Raw genomic sequence first — 7401 nt, forward strand, 5'->3', positions numbered from 1 at the left:
TGTTTACTTCCGAATTCCATATTTCATAAATGTACGCATATGTCTACCTACTTGTTTTGAAATGTTTTTGATCACCGTATGCCTTGAGCCTTGAACCATCATTAATGATTTAAATTGTCTAATTTTCATTCTTATGGTAAATATAGAACGAAAATTTTATCTCCAGTATTCTTTCTTTAACTGAAGTTCTTCTTTTACAGAGACTATCTGATCGTATTTACTGTCCTGAACACCCTAACACCAACGATCGCTAATTTGCCGCCACCCTGTTCATAATCCACGATAGTGTACCCTGTTCCGTACTGATTAGTTCCAGTTGCACCTCAATCTGCAATGGCGAATGGCGATGTTGGGTTCTAGGTGACATTATGTCCTTTGTCGCGTAACACCACAATTCCGCCACTCTTTGTGAGAACAAACACGGTGGTGTAACGTTGGGCGACTTTATTAGTAGACGGCACACTACTCACGGTAAAATGGCGTAGCTCCGACAACGAACAATAGTGACGAACAGGCGGTGCCAGCCGTCCGCCGGGCGGGCCTCTAGCGCGACTAACACTGCGCAGCAACATATAGAGATATTGAGGGTAGTCGCACCACCAGACTAGACCAGACACCGCTCGCCACCCCGACTGACATGCAACACAAACGCGCACCATGCTGTCAGTCGGCGTCTTTTCAGCGAATCACGGGGAGGGGGGCGGGGACGCAGCACTGGAAGCAGGTTATATCTACCGGGATATTGGAGCGGGCCGCTGCCAGCCTGGCGAACACAGCCACAGGCCATTCACAGACCTGCGACTGACCGCTGTACCCAGCCCGCCCCAGCGACCCGCCAGCACACTCATCTCTATTTCCTACAGCGCATGGGAAATCAGGACGCGCGGCGTGATTAGGTGGACTAGAAACGTTATTTACACCCGATCTTAGCGTGCAGTATGTCACATTTTATGTACAATTATCAGCCGCCTCTGCATCCGCGGGGCGTGTGGACTCACAGCGCACCTTTCGAACAAGGTGCGTCTCGTGCGCGGAGATAACATATAAACCTTTGTCGATACAGATAGGTACACTGCGGTGTCAACAAGCGCAATCCTCGCGCCTCAGAACGCTTGCTAATCCTACTCTATCGAGTCTAAGTTGGACTGCGGAAAGCCTCAGGGCCTTGGTGGATTGAACTACTTTGGATATGCTCTGCTGAAACTTCGATGAAGCTATCGTAACATGAGGCCAAGTGAGATCAATGCCCTGATCCCAAGACAACTTATTTATAAGCTTACACCGATCTATATAGCTGAACGCGAGCACCTCGGTATACGTTGGTCGTGTAGGTATAATTCGTGTTTGCTCTACTTTCAGACATAATCAATGACTTAAACGGTTTGCACGCTCGTTAGACAGCTCCTTTCAGAGCAAAAGTGCTAGTTATATACATCACTTTCACAGACGATCGTCCTCCATCGGTGCATTCGTTCAGGTTAGGAGGACAGTCATAAACCAAGCATATGCCGCAGGCTGCGGTCAATATTTGTATAAACGGTGCATGATATTCACTGTCCCCCTTTGGGAAACTGGGTACTTACACAGGTATTACCTTGTCTATATATTTACAAATCTTTTATAAGCTTTGTGAGTCCAATAACATTTTAGGGCTAACCCTTTCTAAGACATCCTATGAGGTAGATAGTGTGAAGTTCGTGTGACGTGTTCAGAGACTGCGAAGTGAATGGACGTGAAGGCGAAGTGAGCCGGCGCCGCCGCCCCACTCCCGGCCGTCGGCCCGTCCCGTCGGTGGGGACTCGCCCGCCCCACCCCTCGGGCGCCGCCGTCGTATTTCGCCGCGTCGGCCGCCGTAAACTCGCGGGTGTTCGCGGGGGAGTGGTCGGCATTCACCGCAAACCCACACCGTCGCTGGCGGCGCCATCGATTGGCCGCGCCGGCCGCGGCAGCGCACACGCACAGCGCGCCGACAGTTTGGCCTGAATCCGCGCACGCACAGCGGATTGATTGAAGTCGGCCGGCGTATCCATGGCAACGGTTATTATTCAAAATTTAGGGTAAACTGAGTCGTGTCGCAAACGACGGAGCGCTAATCAGCTGCGGGGGAGAGGCCGACGACCCCGGCCGGCGCGCCGAGCAGGGCCCGGACGGACCGCGCCGGCCCCGGGGTGGGGCCGAAAAACAGCGCTCAGCCGTGCCGCCGCCGCCGCTCCTCGGAGATTGGGAGCAGCGATCAATCCTGTTTCGGACTTATTCGCAGGTGCTGGGGGCATCGTAAAGGATGGGAGATGTAGGACGGACACGCGGTAGCCAAGGCCCTAAACGTGGTAGCTTTCAAATAATAATGATTCCCAGGCATTGATTCGTGAAATAGTTAATTATCCTTCTTTCTTTTTTAAATCTCGGGATTTGGCGTTTGATTTGAATGACAATGTATACCTAATACCTATGTTCCATAAAAAGTGTTAATGAACGTCGACGCTGTTATAGGTACCGTTAGATGTCATAATTGAATTAAAGTTTTCAAATTTTTACTGCCTTAGTTGCTATTTGCATAAGAATAGCTTTGTTCGCAATCCGTTTTGGATAGTTTGTTACAATAAGCGAGGAAGCAAATTTCAAATTGAAAGTGTTGCTCATTTCAAGCATTTCTGCCTATGATTTTGAGCAATATTGGTTGTTCTGAGTTATACATGTCCGTTTAGTCCCACCAATTGCTAATTTCTCTTTTGTGAATCTATCGGTGTTTCAAGATACAGCAGCAGTCTTTTGTGAAATGTTTCAAAAACTAAAGAGTTAAAAAAGACTCGATCGTCTTGACTTCTTTGGGATGGGTGTGGGGGAATATTCAGTGAAAACTAAAAGGTATGTCGACTGAAGAGCCGAACAAGTCAAAAGGCATTAGCATTTTGTATGTCGTAAGTATTAACACGCGCAGTGGAAGGGTTGCGAGTACTACGCCCAGTGGAAGGGGGGGGGGGGGGCGGATGTCGCCTCCCCCTAAGATCTCAGCTCCCACTGGAGCTAGAAAAACGAAATTTGGAGGGTAGGTGGGGGCCATGGGGAACTCTGTTGTGTGTGAATTTCATGACCCTAGGTCAATATCTTCAAGGTCAAATGAGGTCAAATGTGGTCAAATCTGCCATATGAGCGACTTTTTTGCGTTTACACGCCGATAACTCAAAAAGTTACCGGCCGATTTTCTTTTTTCTTTCACTATACGAAAGAACAAACAGTTGTGAGTATGTATGGTGAATTTCTAGATAATCCAACAATAAATACGGCAGTTAGAAGCCTGCTAAGGGTAAGATGTCGCCGGCTGAAGCGAGATCGGCCGACGCGGGAAACGCGGCAATCACAATTTTGTGTTTACACACTCATAACTCAAGTTGTTACCGGCCAATTTTCAAAATTCTTTGACCATATGATTGCCTGTACATTTCTCAGTCTTCTCACAGAATTTGACGCGAATCTAATATAATCAGCGGTAAGGAGAGCGATGTAAAGACGGAACCGTCCCGCCCCGGCACAGTCTACAATTCAGGCGGCGCGTAATGGCTAGCGCCGGCCGCCGCGCCGCCGGGGCGGCAGGATGTTTGACTTTACACCGCTATTACTAGAAAAGTTGTGAACCGATTTTCTTATTTCTTGCACGAGAAGATCCACAATTCAATTCTTGACAGGTAGCCGAAATTTCACATTAATATTATGTTAGCAGCGTGAGTTATTGGCGAAAAACAGGAGGGGTGGGCGAAATCCGCCCCCCCTTCCACTGCGCGTGTTAAAAGCATTGCCGTTTCCAAAAGTCAAAGTGGTAAGACTTAATCCGTCTTTTGTTAAGGAATCGGATCCTACGCCTCATCTAAGGCTATATAAGTGTCATCTGAGACGGACAATGTCAGCGGAACTCTGTTGGCGCCTGGGACCTGGCGCTACCGTGTGACAGTTTTGGCGGGTCTGAAAAGCGGCGCGCGCGCCGCGCGTGCGGCGGCTGTGTGTCGCCGTCGTGCTCGGCAGCGCTCGTCAGACAACCCCCGGTCACACGCGCTCTGCACCCGGCCGACAGACGCGCCAGACGCGTCTCGAGCGCGCCCGCGCTCATTTCCATACGAAACCGCTCGTGCATTTTTAGGGGAAATGTGGAATTTTGAAGGGGGACACAAAGGTGGCGACAAAATAAATCAGCTGTCGCGCATATGCAAATTACTCTAATTGTGCCGCTGCGTTCGCTCCGGTTTGCGCAGCTGCGCCCGGCTAAAACTTCACAAACACATGGCCCCGAGTCGCGGCGCAATGCTAGGGCGGAAATGACAAAGAGAGTTATATTCTGGGGGAAATCGAGGGACAGCGAGAGGGAGAGCGCAAAACAGGGAAACCCAGTCGCTGATTATCGGCGGAAATACATTTATCCCCCCGGCCCCGGGCGGCGCCTGGCAGGGCCGTCACGGTACGCGAAAACGGTCCCCGGCGCGAGTGAACAACTGGAACCGCCAGTTGCGACTGTAATTGGTTTTAACGTATAATGCAATATTTCAGTTTGAATACAAACCACATTGTTTCTTATTGCGGGGCGTTGTTTTTTTTTTTAACATGTTTTAGCTAGGTTAGGTATGATGAATGTCTCCTATTGAAATGCAGTTTCACGTGACACGAATTTAATGCAACGAATGTGACAGAACTATGCTGGCGAACCGATATGGTCCTAACATTGTTGATGGCTTCAATTTTATTTTCAATTAGTCAATCTTCAGTATGGTATCCGATAGATTTGGAGGTAGATGGTTGTACCTTTCAGCTGGGATGTCTTGTGTCGATTTAGTTCCAAGCACTCCGTTAACGCAACGTTGAACACCTGTGCCTCTGAATTCGGTGTCAGCTGCGCAGTAGCGATGCCTTATGAGTGCGGGATACCGGCGAGCATGAGGACGGGAGAAATGGCACGACTGATGTGGCCAGGAGCGATGGCGGTACTGCTTCCAGGCTGTGTGAGCTCCTACGGACTATTTCGCCATAAGCTGGTTGGCGAATAACGTCTCAGTCTTCATTATTGACAGTATAAGTGCCGTCTTTGGTGTCCGTTCTAATTTGCCAAAGGTGTACCTATTGATTTTTATATTTATGCAGCGTGAAGTTTTTTTAGGGTAAAAACATGCCTAAGTATCCTAAATATAAATAAGTATATATAAACAAAAATTAAATATCACTTAAGTAATATATGATATTGACTATGTGGTCTGACTTTTTGCTGTCAGTTCCCTGTCAGTATGAATCTGTGACGGGTGCGGGACGGTCGGTTAAAGTGCCGCCCCGGCAGCGGCGGCGGGGCCACGTGCCGAGTTGGAACACCTGGCGGCGTCCGCTGGGGACGAGCGCTGACGGCCGCCGCGCGGAGGCTCATTATTCACACAGCCGACCATGTGCGACGCCTGCCGTGTCCGCCCCCGGCCCGGCCCGGTGCCCGCCGCCCCACGGCAGCCGACCGTGGCCGATTGAACTGGCCCGCTGTGGAGGACGGCACACCACCTGCCCGTCACGTCATTACACGGGCTTCGCGCCGCTTAGTAACATGGCGCTAAAAATAATGATGTCTTTTTTGACCGATGCGTCCACCGTCCGCTGCTCAGCTTTTTTTTTGCGCAGTGTTTGCTCCTCCGATTATGGACAGTACAGTTCGGCTCCGGCAATTGAGTCATTTTTTTATAGAAATAGAGGTTTGGGGCAAAATGCGCCCATTGCAATGTTTGTGCCGCATTTTTTTTAAGATCTCCATTGAAAATTATTGCGCTTTAACGCTTCAATTATACTTTCATTATGCTGCTTATAATTATTATTATGCTACATTCCATTTATATCACTCTTCCTTGACGCTCGAAATCCATGGTTTCCAAACCCGCAGTCGGTCCGTGAGCCAGCTCACTGCGCATTGCCGGGTGACCTGTGGGCCGCTGCGGTCGGGCCGGCCGGCCCCACCCGGCGGGCGGCCAGTTAAACCGACGGCCACTTCTCACCCCACCCGACGGGCCAGCCGGCGATCAATAGGCGCGCCGCCGGCCGCCTGGAGGGCTGCTCCGAATTCGGGCGGCCCGGCCGCTGGCGCCGCCGCCCCGAGGCCGCCGCGCCGGCGCCGCCGCAGCTCGCTCGACCCGATCAATACGCGCTCAAATTCGCCATCTTCCTCGCTGGCGGCAGTTCACAGCGCAATCGTGGCGGTGGGCGGCGGGCGGGGTGGCGGCGGCGCGGCCGGACGCGCGCTGCGCAGGCGCACCGGCCGCCGCACCGCCTCGTGTTCGCACAACATGTTTTGGCCATCGATCCGACCGGCTTTGGTTATTGGCTTCAAGAGGCCTGAAAAGGCGCGAGCGGCAGCGGGCGGCTCGGTGCCTGGTGCCGCCCGGACCGAGTGGATCGGCCGCCCCCGCCCCCGCTCCCGCTCCCGCTCATCGATCAGTCCATGACGCGGGACACACGCTGACTCAACTCGCACCTCCAGTAGATGCGCGGCCGCCGGCTATAGCGGGATGGTGCAGGTGCCTAACTGACTACCCAAATATACAGATGATGCCAGTAGCACAGTTTTGTTAAGCTAAACTTGTGTGGTTCGAAGTTGAATTTCTTCGATTCCTCCTCTTTCATAAAGCTGTGATTTGTTTTAGGAAGTTTATATACCATGTTATAACCATGTTATAGCTGTTTGATGTGTTCGAATTTTGTTTGTGTAAGACGGCGACCCGGACTTCTTTTCCTTTCGTGTCCATTCACTTGCAGTGTGAACCGATGAGGTGTCAGGTGTAAGAATAAATGTCTTTTTCGCTATTGCTAAATATGCCACTGTAAGAAGTAAAAATATGGTACAATTTGAAGCATCACAGGTTGTCCCTGCAAATGGTTAAATTTGAACAAGTGATAACTAGCTTGATCTACGAATACTTCCTATAAACTCATGTATGTGAGTTCTTCCAGACAAAACTTAGGCATTTCGTCTTCGACTTCAGTTGCACCTAGATATAAAACAAGCTTCACTATAAAAACGGTCGACTATACGTAGGGTAGGTGTTTGATTGACTATCGCGTCTAGGCTTAGTTCTGTACGTATATCGATTGGTCAGTATTCAATATCGTATCTGATAGATTGGAGGTAGATGGTTGTACGTGTCAGGGACGCAGGATGCGTCTCTGGAGCTACACTACACGAGTACCCGCGTAACAGCACCCAAGCTACACTAACACACAGGCACATTGCAAATACACGCATACTGGAATAGCTGAAGTCACCCTGAGATCGTTGAACAGACTTTAAACCCGCCAAATCACCAACTCTCGCACCTTACTTACGGCTGTCGGCCGCCTCTGGCCTGTGGCTGTCCTACCAGCGGAGGCCACCTCTGGCCTGTGGCTGTCCTA

The sequence above is a fragment of the Amphibalanus amphitrite genome, unplaced genomic scaffold, assembly GCF_019059575.1.
Source record: "Amphibalanus amphitrite isolate SeventyFive unplaced genomic scaffold, NRLGWU_Aamphi_draft 000020F_arrow, whole genome shotgun sequence".
Lineage (NCBI taxonomy): Eukaryota > Metazoa > Arthropoda > Thecostraca > Balanomorpha > Balanidae > Amphibalanus > Amphibalanus amphitrite.